Genomic DNA, 23,167 nt, shown 5'->3' with positions numbered 1-23,167 from the left:
ACAATCTTAGTTTGTACATATCCTGAGGCCAGCACCTCAGAATTTTCCTGAGATGTCAAATGCTTTCATTTAAATTTTCAGTTTAAAAAAATGAAGTTTCACCTTGATATTCTTCTTTATAGTATAGATCTTTGCAATTTTGACACTAATAAAAAATTTCAATTTAAATGATACAATAAGGGATTCAGGTTTGATAAAATAATTAATAACCCTTATTATTGGAAACCTCAATATAAAATAGGCTACTGAGAGAAAACATACAATTTCCAAACTTCTTTAAGATTATGATAGATTTTTCATCTGTCCAGGATTTTATAAGTAATATCTCATGAAAATTGATAGATAATCTAGAAAACTCTTAAAATCCCTGCTCATCCTGCATCCATATATAAAAATTAATTATTCAAAAGAAAGTTTAGTAAACTGTTACAACAATGTACCATCTTAATGTTACAGAAAGGGATATATGCAAAAGACCACAAAAGCCATATGTCCAATTCCCACATCTCAAAGCATAGGATGAATATAGGTTGCTTTCATAGTGTTGATGTTCCATTCTTCATTTGCTGAATGCCTTTCTAACTTACTCATCCTGCCTATGTCCCATTATGGTTATTCTAGTCCTAATTATCACGACCTTTCTGCTCCAGACACACACTCTCCTCTGCACCAAATCTGCATTTCTCAATTTCCCAAATCTAAATTCTTCAAATAAATCTGATTGTACCAGTTCCTTATTTTGATCATGACAACAACTCAACTAGCCACCCTGGAAATTGGCCAGCCTGAAGACTACCCATTCTTTGGACAGATATCTCCCCTTGGTCCTACAGTTGAAATCAAAGATACAGACGAATATAGATGCAGGTTTATTTCAAAGGGGCTTTGCATGAGCAGGAATGGTAAACATATCTAGTATCTACTATAGATATAATATCCCAGGAGAAATCTAACAAGCTGAATACAAGGACACAACATTTCAATCAGGGAAACCTAAATTTTTTTTTTACTTTCCTTTGTAATCAAGTCTCACAGAAAGAGATATTATGCTTGCAGTCAGCTAAACCCCAAGACTTTTTTCATACAAACTGCTTCCAAACTAGGTCACTCCTATCTTATACTTATCCAATCAATTCTTAAAAATCTAAGTTACAATTTAGCCTTTTTAAACTGACTCACACTTAATAGATACATAAACATTTGCTCAGTGAATGAAAAAGTGAGCAAACCTTTGAATCTTTGCTAGCTTGGGCCCTGAATTACATTCTGTGTGTTTAATATAACATTTACCTTGTTAATTAGCCCTCCATGGTAGCTGACATCATAGCATGCAATAAAAGTGATCCTGAAAGCAAGAAATTTGGACTAGAGAAAAAGTAAGGAAACAAAGCTAGAGATGTGTCGTAAGCTATCCATGTATAAGCAATTATTAGTGTAATGACAATAAAAGACTTTCCCCAAAGTGGACACAGGTTAAGTACAGGAGGCCCCAAACTAAGTAAATATCCATGATAATAATCCATTTTCAATGTTTATTTTTTTAACATCTTTATTGGAGTATAACTGCTTTACAATGTTGTGTTAGTTTCTGCTGTATAACAAAGTGAATCAGCTATATGTATACATATATCCCCATATCTCCTCCCTCTTGTGTCTCCCTCCCACCCTCTCTATCCCACCCCTCTAGGTGGTCACAAAGCACTGAGCTGATCTCCCTGTGCTATGCAACTGCTTCCCACTAGCTATCTATTTTACATGTGGTAGTGTATATATGTCAGTGCCACTCTCTCACTTCGTCCCAGCTTACCCTTCCCCCTCCCTGTGTCCTCAAGCCCATTCTCTACGTCTGCGTCTTTATTCCTGTCCTGCCCCTAAGTTCTTCAGAACCATTTTTTTTTTAGATTCCATACATATGTGTTAGCATACAGTATTTGTTTTTCTCTTTCTGACTTACTTCACTTTGTATGACAGACTCCAGGTCCATCTACCTCACTAAAAATAACTCAATTTCGTTTCTTTTTATGGCTGAGTAATATTCCATTGTATATATGTGCCACATCTTCTTTATCCATTCATCTGTCAATGGACACTTATGTTGCTTCCATGTCCTGGCTATTGTAAATAGTGCTGCAATGCACATTGTGGTACACGTCTCTTTCTGAATTATGGTTTTCTCAGGGTATATGTCCAGTAATGGTATTGCTGGGCATTTTCAATGTTTAGAATGAAGAAAGAATAGGGGCCTATGCTGAGGAAGGTTCCAGATCAGCCAATGAAATAGAAATCTTGGAAATAGATAACAGGAGAAATATAAAGGAAAAAATTAATAAAAGTATACAAGAATTACAACAATGAATCTTATGACTGTCCAGGAAGACAACACAGAAAGCAAAATATTAGTTCCAACAGAATGAAAGCATTAAAAGCCAGGGCTTTCATTGGGATCTAATAGGGAAAAAAAAAAAGCAATGCTATAGGCAGTATACTTACAGTTATGACAGTAAGAAGAAAAAATTACTTTGCTCGTTGTCAATGAAGACAATACCATTAAAATTGAAATTTTCCAGTCTTTCTCATCAACACACTAAGGTATAAATTATTTATAACATGAAGATTCACCTCCGTTGCCTCACTCTGCCCTCATACTTATATTCCAATATGCAAACTATTATGTGTTATCAACATAATTTAAGGAAAATCTTTATCTTATAAGAATGATTAATGTGGCTCTTTGAGTGGATTCATACCTACTTTTGTTATTGGCTTTAACCAGAGAAAATGACCTCGAAATCAAAGTACTTTTCAGTTTGTTTTAAACCAACAACCTATTTTAAGCATTGCTTGATGTAGAAATCATACTAACAAGATGCTAAAAGTGATAGCTGGCATTATAAGACTGCAATGAAAAGACTTTTTTATGCACTAGAACATTCTTTTTTTTTTTTTGGGTGGGGGGCGCACTGCTTGGCTTGTGGGATCTTAGTTCCCCGACCAGGAACTGAACCTCTTGAACCCGGGCCCTCAAAAGTGAGAGCTCGGAGTCCTAACCACTGGACCACCAGGGAATTCCATGCACTAGAACATTCTTAATTGTTCACAAATATAAATGCAAGCTTTCTTAAAAAATAAAGCCCTCTGTTTAAGAACTTCCACTTGCTTGCCAGAGGATTTCTTATATGTATAATTAAGTAGCTGGTTTCAATTTGTTAATCAAATAAAGTACAAATTATTTTGGAAGATTAAGAAGTGTTTACTCTTCATTTTAGAAAGATCTAGATTAACTATTTTTAAAATTACAAATCACCAGAAAAGAGAATAGTAAGAACTTCACCACCAGTGTACATAATTTTAAAGCTTAAAATTGTAATTATAGGCCAAGTTCAGTCCAGATATTAGAAGCATAAATATATACAGTCAAGTATTTAATAAATATTTGTTGAGTAAAAGAATAAATTTCATTCTTCATAATGCCTGTCAAATTTGCCATCTGCTCTCCATCTCTATAGCTACACCCTCAGTCTGGGTCTTTATTGCCTCTGCAGGCTCAGTTCACACAGCCTTCCTGCTTCTGTTTCTTCTCCAGGACACCATATGCATTACTGCCAAACTAATCTTCCTGAAACACTGATTTTCTCCTGAAACATACTATGACACTTTTCCACATCATACATATCAGATCTTCTACCTCAAGCTCCCCTTATAATACAGCCATAATTTACCTATCTAAATTTTACTTACTGCTATTCTCCAAAATGCATCATGCCACTCCAACCTCCAAGTCTGTATGCTTTTCTTCTCTACTATATCTTCCTTTTACTCCTGTTTTTTACAACCTACCCAGGAAAAACTCAGAGCCTAGGCTGATGAAGTATATGGGTAGCAAGGAAAACTGTCAGGAGAGAACTATGGCACTGCATCTATAAGCCACAACAGCATCGCCTGATTGATTGGTTTAAAGATTGATTGATTGACCTTGACTTAGAAAATATTACTAGAATTTTACAAGAATTCTAAAGAGTCGACTAAGTTATGCATTTCTTTAAAAACAGAAGTATCAGAAATTGAGTTATTTCAAATTTAATATTGGGTATAAATCTACAAGAGCAATTATTGGCTGAAATAAGATTTTCCAAAATGTTTGTAGCGTCTTTTATAAAATATAATTACAGTATATGCTGAATGATTCAAGTATTACTTCAGTAAATCAAAGTCCATGAAACCATGATGACTAAGACACAAATTGTAAAGTTTATGTTGACAGATTATAAAAGTTTCAAACTACAAAAATTACCTCAATACCATTCATTGACATGATTATTGTATAAGTAATAAGTAAGTAGTATAGTGATCAGTACTGCTTTTTACATATTCACTAGACCAGGAACTCAAGTTGATACAAATTAGTTACACATCCCCTGTCTAGTTCATACAATTTACCCAGACTGTAGGGCAGGCAGGGTCAGAGTCGGAACAAAAAAGAACAGGACTAGGCAAAAACAGACATAGGATGAGAATCGATCATGTGTATAACTCACTTAATATTTTTATACGTGCAAAAAATCAATATTACTATATATTCAAATTGCAACGTTAATAATTCAACAAGCCCTTGAGTGCCTACTGAGTATAATACAAAGTGTTTCTATTACTTTGAAAAGAACAGTAAAATATGATCTGTGTTCACAGGAGGCTGTAATCCAGATGACAAAGGAAGGGAGAAGCATAGCTGAGGGGGAAAATGAATCAAGACAGCACCCTATATTTTCTACAGGAATAATTACAAGTACTAGAATCATGATAAAATTAGGCAAAATACACAAAATCAACAATGTAGAGTGTAAAACACAGTTCTGCTTATTATAAAACTATAAAAAAATTACAAGATTTCCTTTAAGAAAATAAACCAAAAAAGTATAAACACTTTCATAGAACATTAATCTCCCACCTCCACTAATATTTTTCTTTACTGGAGTTTTCTTTCATTGCTACACTTAAATCTTTTCCACATAATTAAAAGAAATGTTCATCCATCTCACTGTTGCTATCTCACTCTTCAAAGGAAAGCACTGTTGTACTATTTTGTATTATTTCAAATTTTTTTCTATGCATATACTATCAATATATAATCAGCAGTTCTCAAAACTCCTTATTCTTAAAAATTATTGAGAACCCCAAAGAGGTCTTGTTTATGGTGGATATATTTACTGACATTTCAATCATATTTGAAATTTTTAATGATAAAATTTTAAATTTTATTACAATAATAAACCTATTATATATCAACATATTCTTATTTTTAATAATCCCTAAACAAAAAAATTATTGAGAAGAGTGGTTCTGTTTCACATTTTTGCAAATTTCTTTAATGTCTTGGCTGAATAGAACACAGTTGGATCTTTATAACTGCTTCTGCATTCCAACTGATATGATATGATGGTCAATTTGTGTTTTGATTTCCCCTCTCCCCCCTAAAATGCAATCACTCTACACAGAGACTTGATCTTTCTCCATCTACTATATCCTGGACATTTTTCTTCACGTGAGGTAGACTATTACTATTATATTTATGGCCTTCAACAAACAACCCTTCCTACCATTTACACCTTTGTGTAGTCCTCTCCCACACTGATGCTGGGCTCGGCAATGTGACCTGTTTTGACCAGTGGCCTTTACCAAACGTGATGCCAGCAGAGGCTTAATAGAAGTTTGCATCTCAGGCATGTCCTCTTGAAATACCCTTTTAGAAGGTAGCCACCATGCTGTAAAAGCTCAGGGATAGACATGTGAATGAGAAGCCATGTGAAGAAAGGCCTTGGAGGATGAGAGGCCATCTTGGGGATTTCAGACACAGCCAAGCTCCCACATGAATGCAGCTGCACAGTGATTTCAGCTAGACTGCTTTTAGCCATGCAAAGGCAAAACTGCCAGCTGAACCCAGTCAACCCATAAAATCATGAGAAAAATACATCTTTGTTATTTTTAAGCCACTTGGTTTTGGGGTAATTTGTTACACAGTAACAGATAACTAAAACACCATAGGACACATTCAGAGAAATCAGGTTTTTGTGGGGAAAAAAAACACTGACTATTACAATTTTAGCTAAATCTATTAAGTTACACGTATTTCCCTTTTTTGAAATTTTTCCAGCCCTTTAAAACGTTTTTTTCCAATTTTTCTATTTGAACAATGCTGTGACAAATTTTCTTGTATTTCTGCAAGTACTTCTATAGGACAGATTCAAGAAAGAACATTGCTGGGTCTAAGGTTACTTGTGCATTTTGTTATCTAATAGGGTTTAATTTATACTGCTATTATAAATGAGCTCTTTTTATTACACTTTACGTTTTTTTCTTTTTAATTGTAACTGCTTATTTCAAGTATTTAGGAAAGCCATTGTTTTCCTATGCATTTGGTTTATTTCATTTCTAATAATCCTACTGAAATATTTATCCAAAGTTCCAATAGTTCTTCAGTCTATTATCTGAAATACTCTAGACAGACAATCATATTAATTATAAATAACTGTCCCACATGACAGTTAATTTTTTTATTCTACCTCAACATTAATTCCCAATTTAATTTTACCTATACGAATTTTGCCATTCAGTAGGCAAATCATATTTTACATTTCAAACATTTCAAACGTGCAAGTATTAAAGTTTGCTGCTATGGATACGATATGAAGAGATGTTGGCAATGCAGGTGAAATGAAAAAAGTTTCATAAAATGTTATTTTATGAAAAGATTATGAAATGTTATTTTATGAAAAGATTCCTTAAGGAGGAATCTTTTCATAAAATAAAATCTTTTCATAAAATAAAATCTTTTAAGGAAAAGATTCCTTAAAATTCCTGTGCAATTTTAAAATGAATTTTTTTTAACTTTCCCTTTCTGATATTTCATTGTTAGTGTAAAGAAATGCAACAGATTTCTGTATGTTAAAAATGATCTCTATTTGAGGATAGATTTTATTATTTTTTATTTAAGTTAGGCTACAAACATCAGAATGTGACAAAGTAATCTAAATTAAGTATGTTAAAAAAAAAAAGAAACCCAAACCTCAACTTCTTAACCATGTACAGAATTTGAACTTGTCAAGGAATTATTTTTAACCAGATTTCTCAAAGCTTCTGTAGGTTTGTTAGTGACTATTTCTATAATGAATTTGATATCAGGGACTTGATCAGGAACATAGCTCCTATTCCTATAACTTATTTGCAAGGCTGGTTGTATGACAGTTGGTACTAAGGCTGAAAAAAAGTCAAATCTAACAAGCAAGTTATTTCAATGACAAATCTTTCATATAACCAGCTGTTTACAGTCATTTTCCTCATTTATTTTGTTACTTTTAAAAGGCACATATACAGGCTAAATACAAGATCACTCTCCTAGGTAGTTAACAGAAATTCTACTAGAATCCCAAACTCCTGGCTCCTTCCAACTATACATCATATTGTTATTGTAGAGTACAAATAACTGGGGAAAATAAAAAGATCACTATCCTTATTAATTCACTAAACCAGGTAAACACAGTATAAATAGTTTAGGCAGTGCTTCCTAAACTATTGTTAGAACTGTTCTACGACTTCCCTGGTGGTGCAGTGGTTAAGAATCCACCTGCCAATGCAGGGGACACAGGTTCGATCCCTGGTCCAGGAAGATCCCACATGCAGTGGAGCCACTAAGCCCGTGCACCACAACTACTGAAGCCCGTGCACCTAGAGCCCATGCTCTGCAACAAAAGGCACCACAATGAGAAGCCCACGCACCTCAATGATGAGTAGCCCCCGCTCGCCGCAACTAGAGAAAGCTGCGCGCAGCAACGAAGACCCAACACAGACAAAAAAAAAAAAAAAACCAAACAAACAAAAACAAACCGTTCTAAAAGATATTAACAGTTGTACCAAAGAAGAAAAGGCTTTCCCTATTAAAATTTAACTATTCAAGAAAGTTAGAGTTTTCTTTCTTTTTAATCAAAGGACTCGTCAGAGCCTTTTTTTTTTTTTTTTTTTTTGCGACACACGAACCTCTCACTGTTGTGGCTTCTCCCGTTGAGGAGCACAGGCTCCGGACGCGCAGGCTCAGTGGCCATGGCTCACAGGCCCAGCCTCTCCGCGGCATGTGGGATCTTCCCGGACCGGGGCACGAACCCGTGTCCCCTGCATCGGCAGGCCGACTCTCAACCACTGCGCCACCAGGGAAGCCCCTCGTCAAAGCCTTTTAATATGCTATATCTGTGTTAATGAGTCTCCAAGAAAGCTATCTAGAATGAGATATTTTCCCAAGTGTATTTGCCCATTAGATCCTTTATGGTCCAGACACAACTGGCATCACTGGGAATACAGTCTAGAAAACAGTGTGAGTCAAATGTGTCAACAATAGACGTCCAGGGATGATATTGTTATAACGATTAACATTTCTCAAGCATTTATGCGTCTGGCACTTCGTTAAGTGCTTTATGGGAATTTTCATTTAATCCTCACAGACTTCCTAAATGGTAAATTAATATAATCTCCATTTCACAAAAAAAAGGAAGTTGAAGCTTAAAGAAATAACTTGTCCAATGTCACACACTAGCAAGTAAGTGAGTTAGATTTAGAATCCAAGCAGCCCAACTCTAGAGTCCCCATTCTCAATCACTCTTCATGCTATCAACAATCCCTACCCGCAGCACACAACAGTTCAAAGTTTATAGCATACTGTTTCATGAATAATTTACTCTTTTATTCTTTCCTTCTTAATATTTTCATTCTAAACAGAAAACTAGAATATTTTCATCTCAAAATAAACTGGTAGGGGAAAATAAATTACATGGGTGATTCTGTTTGGCAGCCAGGTTGAGAACTACAGGGCCGTAGTAAAACATGGTAGGGTAACAGAGCAAAAGTCTTCCATTTACAATGAGACCCAGCTCTGCCACTTGTTAGCAAGTGACTTTGAGAAAATTCTTGGTTTCAGTATTTTTCTCAACAACTGGAATGAAGGAAAAGAAAGGGGATGAGAAAGTGTATCACTGGTATTTACCACAGTAACTACAAGCTGTTAACAAGGGTGCTCTAGACTGTGTGGATGTGACTGAAGCTTAAATGCCAAAATTAGGTTAAAATTCTTACTTGCCCATAAATTGCAGGGTTTTGTTGTTTGTTTTGTTTTGCTTTATGGCAAACAATTTTTTTTTTTAACTCCAGGACTGAGAGCTTTATTCAGTTTGCTAGTTAATTTAGTTTACCCTATTCTCAGTACTCTGGTAAACTACTTCCAAATGATGATAGAGCAAGTGTTCTTGTTTTGTACACGTCCAAAATCTTCTCTTTCAACTAAGTGTCACAAAACACTATAAAAGACACAATGCTCTGCCCTGTTGATTATAACACAGGCAAAGTAATGTTGCTGAGATTATGCGCAAGCAATTAGTTCAAATTAACATCACAATAACTATTTTATTCAGTCTTCCTCTTCCATCTCCATACTTTGAAAAAGCAACCAGGTTTCGCGGCAGCTCTTGAACACTTAAACACAAATAACTCATAAACACTTCCTCCGTGCCAAGCCAAACAAATTCAGTTGAACTAGAGAATAAGCTAGCTGCTTGCCATTGACTGTATGGGTAGGAAGGTGAAAGGAGACAAATAGTTATTGTTTATTTTTATTTATTTATTTATTTATTTGAGATGTATAGTTATTACTTTCTCCCTTAAGCCACACAAATGTCTCTTTCCCATGCCTTGCCTGGGGGAAGAGTAAAAAGTTCTAAGGTTTTGACATAGAGGGTAGCAAATTGTTCCTTGGAGATAGGCAAATTAAGGGTATCAAATTTTGCTACAGCCGAGCATACAAGCCAGCTGTATTAGTTTATTAGGGTTGCTGTAACAGAGTACCACAGAATGGGTGGCTTAAACAATAGACATTATTTTCTCACAGTTCCAGAGGTTAGAAGTCTAATAATCAAGGTGTCAGCAGGGTTGATTCCTGCTGAGAGCCGTTAAGGAAAGGTTCTGTTCCAGGCCTTTCTCCTTGGTTTGCAGCCATCTTCTCCTTGTGCCTTCACATTATCTTCCATCTGTAAAGTCATATCCAAATTTCCTCTTCTTAAAAGGACACCAGTCACGCTGGATTAGAAGCTACCCTAATTACTTCATTTTAACTTAATTTGTACCTCTATAAAGACCCTATCTCCAAATATGGTTACATTCTGAGGTACTGGGGATTAGGAACGGGGTGGGGGAACAGACACAACTCAGTCCATGAACGCCATCAAAGCTGCATGCAATTAACTAGGATTGCAGCGATTAACCTCTCTTCTCTTGTACTAGAGGCGCTTAAATATCATCCATTTAGTTATGAACTATTAAATATCTTCTATGTCCTAGGTGATAGATTTACAAAAATGAGTATGACATAGTCGCTGACTTGAGGGATTCACAGTCTATTAGGGGAAACAAGTAAACCTAAAACACAGCAGAAGTGAGTGTCCTTTAATCCCTTTTGAAACAAATCAAGGCAAATCAGGGTATAAGCAAATAAAAACAAATGCTATGAGGAAAATGAGGAGGAATGTTGAAGAAAGTCCAATGTAAATATTATCTTGCAATCATTTTGCTATCATTCACCTCTCTTTCCTCTCTCTTTCCCCAAAATGATAGCATATAGAAATACACTTTTTAAAGCACAGCTCTATTTTAATTCCTTTAAAGTTTTTTGCATTCTTAAGCGGCAGTTTTCCCTTCTCTAATGTTGGAGACAAAAGAAGAGAGAAATGTTAGGAGAACCAAATTCCAAGTGACTCATGGGTTGGGTTGATGTCTTAGGGTGACTCACTGCCCTTTCAAAACTTGGAATGAGATGCTCAACCATTAATGACATCTGCCAACAGAAGTTCAGATGTTCAATTAGAAAATGTGCAGACAAAGGGAGGGTACAATGAAAAAATGCAAGTAAACAGTTAATGGTGGTAATGTAATAAAGCCAAAATATACAGCCATAATAATAAAAGAGCCATAATAACAAAAGCAACAAATCTTAACTACACTACAAAATTCTATTTGGTTTGTCTCAATCAGAAACTCAGTGGATCTTATTAACACAGTTGTTTTTCTTGGTTTAAAAAATTATAGTAACCAAAGATGAAATAAATAGTTCCATATGATCATGTTTTTTGTTTTGTTTTGTTTTTTTATTTATTTATTTTTGGCTGCACTGGGTCTTTGTTGCTGTGCGTGGGCTTGCGGAGAGCAGGGGCTACTCTCTGTTGTGGTGCGCAGGTTTCTCATTATGGTGGCTTCTCTTGCTGTGCAGCAAGGACTCTAGGCATGCGGGCTTCAGTAATTGCAGCACATGGGCTCAGTAGTTGTAGCTCATGGGCTGTGGAGAGCACGTTCAGTAGCTGTGGCGCATGGGCTTAGTTGCTCCGCGGCATGTGGGAATCTTCCCAGACCAGGAATCGAACCCACGTCCCCTGCATCGGCAGGCGGACTCTCAACCACTGTGCCACCAGGGAAGCCCTGGCAGGCAGATTCTTAACCACTGTGCCACCAGGGAGGTCCCAGTATGATCATGTTGATTCATACTAACTGGAGTCACAGTCAATTTGTTTTAGCAGAGGCTGAATTATAAAATTACTTTTTAAATAAAGTTTTGTTTTGTTTTTTTTGGCTGCGTTGGGTCTTCGTTGCTGTGCGCAGGCTTTCTCTAGTTGTGGCAAACAGGGGCTACTCTTCGTTGCGGTGCTTGGGCTTCTCATTGTGGTGGCTTCTCTTGCTGTGGAGCACAGGCTCTAGGCGCGCAGGCTTCAATAGTTGTGGCTTACAGGCTCTAGAGCTCAGGCTCAGTAGTTGTGGTGCATGGGCTTAGTTGCTCCACAGCATGTGGGATCTTCCCGGACCAGGGATCGAACCTGTGTCCCCTGCATTGGCAGGTGGATTCTTAACCACTGTGCCACCAGGGAAATCCTCTAAATAAAGTTTTTAATAATATTAAGTCTTATACTAGTATAGCAAAATGTAACTTAGATGTTGCTTTGCAGCTGAATGTGAAACTAAAATTAGTACAGCAAAAATTTCTATGTTGGTTCCTCTCAAAGTACTTGAAAGTCCTGTGAGGATGTTTAATACCTAAAGTAGTTTAAGTATTTCTTTTCAGTTATGCATTCCTTCCAAAGAAAGGGTTTATAACAGAAAATTAAACATCTGTTTGGACTCTGTCACCAATAACCTATTCCTGACTGATGGAATCCAAATTCAATAAATCACATTATACTACAATAAACTCTGAAGCTTTATAATCTGGTGTCATGAAAAATATCTGCCCTGATTACCATCTTGTGACAAGCTCAGTATGATTTCCATGAAGAAGCTAAACTTTCTGAGGTGCTACCGAAAATTGTATAACATACTTGTAGCTCTCACAGTGAAAAGAACAATTCATACACTGCCTTTTTTTTTTTCTTTCTCCCTTTGGCTGTGCCGCACAACTTGTGGGATCTTCGTTCCCCGACCAGAGACTGAACCTGCACCCTCGGCAGTGACAGAGTTGAGTCTTAACCTCTGGAATGCCAGGGAATTCCCATATCCTGACTTTTCTAGACATCATCTTTCTTGGATTGTACTTCCTTTCCCCTCAACCAATCATTATCACGGATAAAAAGAACATTTCATCTCTAGATAAAATTTAAGTATTATACATATGGTAGAGGAGCTTATTGAAAGGAATCCTTTTATAAAACATTTTAAATAGAAAATATAGTTAACACAAATTACAGCAAACATAACTAAAATTTCTCTTCCACTCCTTTCTATAAGGAGAGGAATCATACCTTATATTCCTTTTACAACCACTCCTTCCCCAAGTGTTTTTTTTAAATTAATTTTATAGGAATATAGTTGCTTTACAATGTTCCCAAGTGTTTTAACACAGCTCAATAAACAGAAGAAGAAGCATGGCATAATGAAGAGTCAAAAAAAACCATGCCCACTTTCCAGCAAATTACTTAAACTTTCTCACTTTCGTCCACTGTGAAAAGTAGGTGATAACATCTGTATTACAGGAATGTTCTAGGGATTAAAAATAATACAACTAAAGCACTGCCACACCACAGATGCTCAATGATAGTTCAAATTATCACTAACAAAATATTTTCAATTGGACAATTTGCACTTCATTCAGTTGGACAAAATGCTTTTCAGGATCTGTGGGGAGGGGGTGGGGGGAGGGATAGAACAGGGAGAGAAGCTTCATTAGCTTCTAATGCCCTCCAGTTACTTTCATCCTTATTTATTCTTCACTGATTAGCTTTCTGATTTAGTAGCTTTATCTACTGCCACTGCCTCCAATTATTTCACCACCAATTTATTCCTTAACCCTTTACAGTATACATTTGGTTCTCATCATATACTCTCCATGACCTCAAAAATGACAATTCTATTGGTTCTCTCTCAATACTCATTCCTTCTCTTTAACCTTGCCACAAGCATCTTCCTTTCTGAAACTCTACTGAGAAGACTTCACTGACTTCAATATTCTGCTTCTATCACCCATGTAACCCATTCTTCTGATTTTCCATACTTCTCTAACAGTCTATTCGATTTGCACATTTCTACCTTTCATACTTAGTTGATGCATCTCCCCCCACCCATTTCTAAAATACTTTCACCTTCCTCTACATTCCTTTATCCAGACCCACTCAAAGTTTCATAATTTCCCAAAACAGTCTCTCCCTCTTCTCAACTACTAAAGTGTGCACTGCTTTGAGGACTGTGTGGTCACTCCGTCCACCACAATAATATCTATGGATTAACAAATCAACAGGGACTTTGACATTTAGATCCAAAGAGCATGTTATGTGCCAGGTCAGACTGGCAGCTTCTTCTGCCCCCCATTAGTGGAGGTGGGGAGTACAGTCTGTGTATGTTGATTAGAACCAATACCCTAATTGAATTAATTAAATGTTACTTACATCTAAAGGGGGAAAAAAATAACAGAGGAGCTCAAAAAGATAGAAACAGAGTTTACAATTGCTTGCCCAGCTTAAGCACTTTTAAGGCTTACATTATTCTCTTTAATTTCCAAGCCTGTAAGTTCCTCTACAGAAGAGGACGTATATCTTCCAATACCTGAAACCTCAAATAATTTTCATTGCACAGTTTAAGAGCTCACATATAATGTTTTCACTAGGTCTAGTGCAAATAACTGAATGAATGCTTATGCATTTATATGAGAAAGCAACTAATGTTCATCCTCTAATCAAAAGACTCTTTGTTCCAGAAAGCACACACCAAACAAATATCATTTAACATTTACTACTAAAAGGCTACCCTGATGCAAGCTTCAACAGTGACAAATGTTTAAACTAGAATGGAAAAGTACTATTTCCAAAGCTCCTTGATGTGTTGCGCTTAATATTCCTTACAACGTAAAACAGGATTCAGGAACGCAAGTTGATCTTGAACACCTGACAAATTAAAACATGAATTATATAAAGTGCATTAAATAACTATCATCCCATTCCCATTCCAGTATCTTCTGTCATAACCATACTGGGCTGTATTTGTTAAAACAGCTGAAGATACGATTGCAAAACAGAACAAACCAGTAATAGTTAAGATAGGGTTACCAAAAACTGAAATTAATTGGACAAAGAGGAAAACACTTAATAAGACACTCAAATAAAATAATTAAGTTTACTTCTCAGTAAGAGAGAATAAGGAAAGAGTCCTGATTAGGAAAAAATTAGGGTACTGATTAAAAATCATGAATCATGGCATCAGATAGGAATTGAGTTTAAACTCTCTCTACCACTAACTAGCTGTTGCTCTTGTACAAGTATCTTAATCTCTCTGAGTCTCAGTTTCTTTATCTGTAGAATAAGGATAATAACACTTATCTTGCAAAGCTGTGCACAGTTAAATGAAATTAATTATGCAAAGTACTTAGAAAGTAGCAGGTATTAAAATCTCAACAAGTTGTATTTAATCCAAAAAGACCTAGACATTTTTATAGCTAAACTATTTCAGACCATCAAAGAAGAGATTGCCAGAGCTTATAAAAAGATGGAACACTTCTCTCTCTATCTCTCTCTCTCTCTATTTTACAAAGCTAGCATATTCAGAAACCAAAACCTCAAAAAGGTAATACAAAAAGAACATTAGAGATCTTACAGAGCAACCAAATGTAGCTTTAAAGAGGTATGCTATTATCAAGTTGCCTTTATTCCAAAGAGACAAAATTGGTGAAATCCGCTAGGAAATCTTCTAATATAATTCATCAACCAATAGGTAAAAGAAGAAAACCCATATAATTATCTCAATATACATTATGAGAGTATGTGATCAAATTTAATATATTTTTCCAATTTAACCTCAACTCCAAAAAAGGGGAATAGAAGACCATTTCCTTAACATACTAAAAAAAATTGTCAAAAAGAATACACAACTGTGAAACCGTAAAGGCAGTCATTCAAATGAGAAATGAGCCAAAGATGCTCACTATTCACTACTATAATTTAACAGTCTTCTAGACATTCTGATCAGTGTAATTTTTTTAAAAAGAAAGGGTTAAATACTGGCAAGAAAACAAAATTATCATCATTTACAAAGGCTATAACTGCCTTATTACAAAATCCAATAAAAAACTATTAGAATTAAGAATTTTGTAAAATAACCAGTTAGGAAACAGTATACACAAGTCACCAACTTTTCTATGTTCCACGAGAAAGATGCAATCCTCTTTAAAATACATTGAAAAACTACTCCACTCACAATAGCAACAACAAGCTTTAAAATACCAAAAATCAACTTTAAAAATAGGCAGAACCACATGAAAACTACAAAACACTGAGTCATAAAAGATGACTTGAAGAAATGATGAAAATATTGTAAAGATATCACAGCTATCTCTAAAAAATTAGTTTAGAAATTCCAATTGGGTTCTTTCAGGGTCTTAATAAATTGAATTAGAGGCAATCTGAAAAAAATATATAAGAAACGCTGAAAATGTTTTGAAAAAGATAATAGGAATTCACACAACCTTATAGTAAGATACATTAAAAAGTTATTAATAATTAGAACTGTTTGGAGTTACTGGAGCAAAAAATATAGCCCAATGAAGCAGAATAGAAAACCTAGAAAAAAATCATGAATTGGTATATTAAAAAGACAGCATTTAAAACCTCTGGGGAAAGATAATTATTCAGTAAATAGTATTAAAATAATTGACTTGCCACTCTACCTCAAAATACATTCCAAATAGATTAAAGATGTAAATGTTTTTTAAAACTCTGAAAGTAATATAAGGAAATAGAGGTAATTACTTATATAATTTGGGAATGCAAGAAGGCTTTCCTAAGCAGGCAGATGCCATAAAAGAAAAATTTGACAGATTTAACTACACTAAATGTTAAAAATCTGTTTAAAAAGAAAAAATTCACACCAAAAACAAAATTAGGATGCAAATGACAAACTGGAGAAATTATTTTCATCGTAATTTGACCAACGTCTAATAGTTTTATACACAAAGAGCTCTCATAACTCAGTTTTTAAAAGTCTCCATATCATATCTTTATATCATAATAAACAAAGTACAGTAATAGATAATTCACAAAAAATACAAATATTTTAAATAACTAATAACCAATGAAACAAAAAAATTTATAGAAGATACAACTCTTCATATCAAAATGGCAGATTTTTAATATGGAGAGGTTGCTGGCATTCTCAAGCACAATTAACAAAAATGAATATTAATTAAAACTTTCTGGAAGGCAGTCTATTAATATCAAAAATAATTAAAATGATACCTTTTGATTTCAGAATTTGTCTTAAGTAAATAAAGATATGGGCAATGATTAATCCATCAAGAAGCTAACTGCTACATGATTCATTCAAAATTATTGGAAAGAGTTTAAATTTTTAACAATTGAAATGCTGGTTAAATAATAATGGTAAATCCATATGCTGGAATATTAGTCACACATTTAAAATGATGTTATGTTGTAAAAAAATAATGTTTTATTGACTCGGGTAAGTATTCATTCAATTATGTAAAAGTAAGCTAGAAACAGAACAGCATGAACAATAACAACAGAAAAAGAGTATTTACAACATGGGGGCGTTTTTTGTTAAAAAAAAAAAAAGAGTAAATCCCATTAAAAAGGACCTATAAGGATATTCACCAAAGTATTAATAATGATTATCAATGGGTGAAGGTATTATGTTATTTATCATTTATGCTTTCCTAAATTTTCCAAATTTCCTACAATTATTATGTATTACATTAGTAATTAAGAAAATACAGAATGTTTACAATATTGCTTTGAATATAGTAACAATAGTATCCAAAATCATGTTAACATTGATAGTCCCACTCTTTTAGGCTGCACCAAAACTAGGGATGCCTACCCTCTCTAGGTCTAATCATACTTTTATACTTTAATGACAATGAAAGAAATTTTCAGAACTCTAGGAAATAATCAGACAAAAAATTTCACCCCACCTTTATTTATGCTCAAGTGCAATGTCAAATAATATTTAGATATTAACCATTTGCTTTCAGCCCCCTGCCAAAGGTAAGAAACAAGAGTGAAGAACAAACCCTGGACCTCAGAACCAGTGGGGCTCAGCTTTTGCCTACATCCAAAACCTGAGCCAGAAATTTAAAAAAAAAGAAAAAGAAAAAGTGGAATGGGAGAGTGGGGTAGGATGGGGGGGTAGAATTACCTTTCTCAGGATACAAAGTGTGGGCCTTTTTTTTTTTTTTTTTAATATTTATTTATTTGGTTGCACCAGGTCTTAGTTGTGGCGGGTAGGCTCCTTAGCTGAGGCTCACCAGCTCCTTAGTTGCAGCACGTGGGCTCCTTAGTTGTGGCATGAGAACTCTGAGTTGCGGCATGCATGTGGGATCTAGTTCCCTGACCAGGGATCAAACCCGGGCCCCCTGCATTGCGAGTATGGAGTCTTACCCACTGTGCCACCAGGGAAGTCCCAAAGTGTGGGCCTTTGACAACTTCTAATCACAACTCTTCTCTGTCTCATTTGGGACGCAGAAGGATTTTCTTCTCCAATGTATTTAAAAGGCATATGTCCAAAGGGCAAGCAAGCAAGATTTCTTCTGAACAAAAATACTTTAAACAGGAGATTTGTAAATGTTAAATGTTCTCTTTCCACAGTGCAGATATGCAGCCTAACTCTGAGAGGGCCAAAAAGATTCTAGTAGTACTTGGCTCTTAACAATAAGCAATAGTCAAACTGTTAATTCCATCTGCTCCCCTCCAAAAAAATGACAAAGCATTACATGGTGGTGCCAGGGGTCTCAGGTTGCATTTAAGGGGTTTTTCTGAGGGGCATTCATTTTAATAATATTAAGATGCTAATTGTTTTTGAGTACTTCAGAGAACTAATCTTGATATTACGTGATGACAACTTTGATGCTGATAACAATAACAAAAAAAAATACTATCTTTAATATCATATTCTTTGTTAGAGATGTTGCTTCCAGAATTGTCTTCCTTTCTTACCAGTCAAAGCTCTAAATTCCATCGACTTCTATCTCCTCAGGGACTTAGTTCCAACAGATATCTTTCCTAATCTCTTCTCACTTTCCTTAAGCATATAAAAAAATCAAGCATAATATCTCTTCAACCCATATCCCTCCGCAGCAGTTTCAACTATGGCTATAGAATTATCTAGGGAGCTTTAAAATATCTATGCAACTAATCTATAGTAACAAAAAGTGTATCAGTGGTTTCAGGGGATAAGAGAGAGAGATTACAAAGGGGCACTAGGAAACTTTTGGAGGTGATTTTGATTGCGGTGATGGTTTAATGAGTATAAACACATGTTAAACACTGAACTGCACACTTTAACTATGTGTAGTTTATTATTTGCCAATTATACTTCAATAAAGCTATTGAAATAAATACGGATGTCTGCGTCCTGTCCCACTCCCCAAATTGGTACAAGAGTTCCCCCTTGAAATCGGGATTCTTAAAAGCTCCCCCAGAAGATTGTAAATGTGTAGGTAAGATTGAGAACCACTGCTTTATAGCTGTCATTCTCTCCCTTCCTCGGTTTTTTAAAATGCCTCAGGCAAGCATGTCTACTTTATCATCATCCATTCTTTCTCAATCTTCTGAAGACTAGTTTCTGAACCACCACTCAGCTACATCTGTACTTGTCAAAGTCACCTATGGACTCCTGACAAATTTACTGTTCCCTGAAGTCTCTCCTTATTTGACACCTCTTTAAAGAATTTGAAATTGTTGACCCATTCCCTCTCTATTTGAAAATTTCTCCTCCCTTGGCATCCCTCTTGACGTTCTTCCTACCTTTCTAACTACTACTCTTCTCTCTTTCACACTATGCTTCCACCTATCTGCTTTTTATTTGTCTGTTCACTGACTGCTGCTTTCATTATGCTAAAGACTTCCAATGTGAGTCATTCCAACATACCCAAGTCAACGCAGCTTCTTCAATTCAACCTCCACTCTTCCCTCTATTCCTGATTTCCTTTACAAGTTTCACATCCTAGATCCAAACATCTATCTACAGCTTCACCTGAACATTCCACAGCTTTCTCAAATTCAAAAATATCCAAAATAGAATTTATCATCTTCCCTCCATCTATGTGTTCCTCATTTCCAATCAATGGAACCAAATCAAATCCTCAGTCTTGATTCCTCCTCCTTTCTTTCCCGAGGTGACAGCATCTATCAAATTCTACCTCACTCTGCCAGAGTGAGGATCCAAAACACAGATCCATTAAGCGGTTTCTTACCCATCATTTTCAACGCAACCCCCTTAGCCAAGGATACAAGGCCCTGGTCTGGCCCTCTACCACTCTCGCTGTTCTCATCTTCCACCATTTCCCCATCTCACCCCTGCATTCAAGTCACATCAACATTGCTGACTTCGTAATTGTCACTGACAATGACTTCTCTAAACTACCAGGGTTTCTCATGCCTCCTTGCTTTCTCACTGACTATATTTATATTCTCTTCTTGGAAAGTTATTCACTTACATCCTGCACTTGGCAAAATTATGTCACACTTTAAAACTCTACTGTGTGCCCCCGACTTTATATACATCCAAGCTGAGTTAGCCATCTCCTACTCTGTTCCCTTACTATACTAGGCATATCTCTATTCACACTTAACAGAGGGTATTATAATTGTTACTTTACTTATCTGTCTTGTATATTACACAGTAAATTCCTTGATGACAAGAGTTATGATATTCATTTCTGTATCCCTAGCACCTATTCAGCCTGGAATAGTGCAAATTTTATGTTTGACATAATTTCCATTATTTACAAAATGTAAACTTGATACCCCCCAAAATGGTCTTGATACTAATATTTTTTAAAGAGTTCTTAATATTCATTATAAAATAAATATCAGGCAACAGGATCCTGAGTAAAATAGTTGACTACGACATATATTTAAACTCTGACTGTCAAAACAACACCACTCTAAAAATGCAACCAAGAGCAGATTTCATAAAATAGGAATACAACAAAGAAAGGAAGCATAGCAGGGGTAACACACTGACCTAGCCAATGCCTCATCTGGCTATCCACATCCTGTTAATGCTGATAACTAAGAGGGTTTATAATCCCTCTATGGTTATAACTATAGTAAATCAAAAAAGGATAAATACACCAAATCCAGAGTTTATTTTCTAAAACAGGTGATGATTTTCTCCCTTGCCACTTTGTTGAAATGAATTATTAGAATAACTGACTGACTTTGAAGCTACTATTGGCCAACCAAGCATATCCTACAGATTTTTTTCTTCCTTTCTTGCCTGCACTTCAAAAATATGGTGCTTTGGACTTAAAATGTATTAACCTAAAGAAAAAAATGCTTAGAAATTGGGGTCCGGCGGCGGGGCGGTGATCTATGGATGTTAGGAGAATATTCTTATGGAAAACAAGCCTCCCAGGACTATCACATTGACTCAAGGTTAGACCAATATTTATGATTTTATGCAGATAAGATTTTAAAAGCTGAAAATTTCAAACTGTAAAATGATACACGAACCAAAGAGGTGTCATACCTGCCCCCCAAACTACTGGGTGACCCAAAGGACAAATAATTTGCCAAAGGACAGCCTGGCCCGACTGCCGGTAGTACGTCTCTGAGATAAGTAGAAGCTGCGAGCGGAATAAACTCCCCCTACCTGAAGAGCCGAGCGGCTGCCAGGCGTGTGATAGTGTATTTATCAGAGAACCGATTCTGCAGAGTACGAAAGCACCAGGGCAAAATTAAAAATTATCAGGACTGTCTAAACTCTGAGGGTACAACGCACACATGTGCACACCGAAGGGCGGATACCCAGTTTTGCCAAAGCATGCAAACTTCGACGGGTCTTTCAATGCAACAATTTTCAGACAAAACCCTGACGATTCTCGAGTATGTCAGAATCATCCTAAGGAGAGGGCTAACTCTTAGTAAGAAGAGGGCAAGGGCTGAAGAAGAGATCTCCGGTGTAAATAACCAAGGAAGGAATCGTGGCTGCTTTGTGAATCTGTCCGACCTGGGGGGGGGGGGGGGGGGAACCGAGGCGAATGCAGCTTTCAAAGACGAGGGGGGCGACAGTGACCGTTTTGGCCATTAGACTGAACGGATAGCGGCAGCCTCGCTGAAGTGGCAAGCCGGAGTAGGAGGGGTGGGAGGGGTAGGAGAGGTCAGGCCGGAGCATCTGCCGCGGCGGGGGTGGCGGGGTCCCACCCCAGGCCAACCCCGCCGAGGGGCGGCGGGTCGGGCCGAGGCGGCTACACCCCGGTCACGCCCGGAGGTCGGAGGGCTCCTGGCCGGGGAAGGAGAAAGACCCGAGTCCGCGCGCACAAAGCTGCCGCCGCCGCCCAGGCAGCAGGCGGGCTGCGCCCAACTTCTGGGCGAGAAGCCGCCGGCCGCAGCCCACCATCCGGTCCCGCTCCCCAGACCTCCGGACGCCCCAGGCGCCCAGCACCGTCTCGCGCCCAACCGCGGCGCCTCGCGCGGGAGCCGTTACCTCCAACGAAGCCGCCGCTCCGGGGACAAAGTCCCGGTGCCCTCCCCGCCGCCGCCTCGCCCCGGCTCCTCCCTGACAAAAAAGTTATCGGTCGCCGGCCGCCCTGGGGGCCCGGCGCGGTTCGCTCGGCCGGACTCACCAGAGCGGCTCTCCAAGCTCCACCTCCAGAATCTCGACTTGTCTGGCTCGCAGCGACAGCGACGGCGGCTGCTCTGCTTTCTCCCGAGTAAGTAGCACCACCTGCCCACCTTCTTCCTAGCAGAACGGGTCCCCGCGAGCCATCTTCCCCCTCCGCTCACTGACTGACAACCCACCCCCGAGAGCCGCCACTGCCGCCAGCTACCCTGACGGGCAACACCAGGGACCCGTCCCCAGGCAGCCAACCGCCACCGCCCCACGCCAGCTCGGCCTATCGCCGCCCGCCGGGCGGGACCAGAGCAACTTCTCCACCAGTGAGAATCTTCCTTTGCTAGGCCTGGGGCGGAGCCATGAGGTGGGAGGGAGGGCTACTTGGTGGGCGAGGTCTGAGCAATAGGCGTGGTCGGGGCACCCAAGGGGAGATGATTGACTGTTAAGATTGCGGCAACAACTAGGCGATAGTGATCAGAGAAGGTCTCTTGGACTCAGCCATTAGGATTTACAGCCCTCCCAGAAGAAAATAAGCCTTTCGGAATGCTGTTGACCGTAATCACAGAAGAGAAACTAATTGATATCTTAATTTCTTGGTCAGGAGGATTTACTTCCCAGTAATTCGAGTCACCAGAATTTATCAAAATTTTATCAAATCCTCTGAGGGGAGAAAAAAATGTACGTTTTGCAAAATGGTAATAAAAACTCTTCTCACCTTATATCATTGCTTTTGGCCTTAGTCGGGAAAAAGTCAAACAATTCCACAATATCCGTTCCATGAGCTGTTTCGTTTTGTTTTGTTTTTCTTCATCTTCCCTCCCTACTCTTCTCCCAAATACACACTAAATATTTTATGTAACGACTGGAACCTGAGCACATCTGAACTATTTCCTACATATAGTTCCTCTGTTTCGACCTTGTTGATTCCTCCTACCACATCCCTCGCAAGTCCAATCAGAATTGATTAGAAGAAAAATGAACCTTCAACCTGGAAGACAGGAAGCCACTTTAGTTTTATAAGAAAGGGGAAGGACTT

At 37.4% G+C, this 23,167-nt stretch overlaps 1 protein-coding gene across 4 annotated transcripts in view; it reads right to left on the bottom strand.

Moving 5' to 3' along the window:
* The window catches only part of HYCC1 (hyccin PI4KA lipid kinase complex subunit 1), an 81,425-nt gene extending 59,056 nt beyond the window's left edge, over nt 1–22,369 (bottom strand). For all 4 annotated transcript variants that reach the window (XR_013829716.1, XR_013829717.1, XM_079931365.1 and 1 more), the window contains exon 1: nt 22,142–22,369. The gene's annotated coding sequence lies outside the window, so the exon portion shown is untranslated. The remainder of the gene's footprint in view (nt 1–22,141) is intronic.
* Between the last annotated feature and the right edge of the window lie 798 nt (nt 22,370–23,167).

The sequence above is a fragment of the Stenella coeruleoalba genome (assembly GCF_951394435.1).
Source record: "Stenella coeruleoalba genome assembly, chromosome: 9".
In the NCBI taxonomy this organism is placed as follows: domain Eukaryota; kingdom Metazoa; phylum Chordata; class Mammalia; order Artiodactyla; family Delphinidae; genus Stenella; species Stenella coeruleoalba.
The sequence above is the reverse complement of the archived record's forward strand: the minus strand, read 5'-3'. Positions and strand labels throughout refer to the sequence as shown.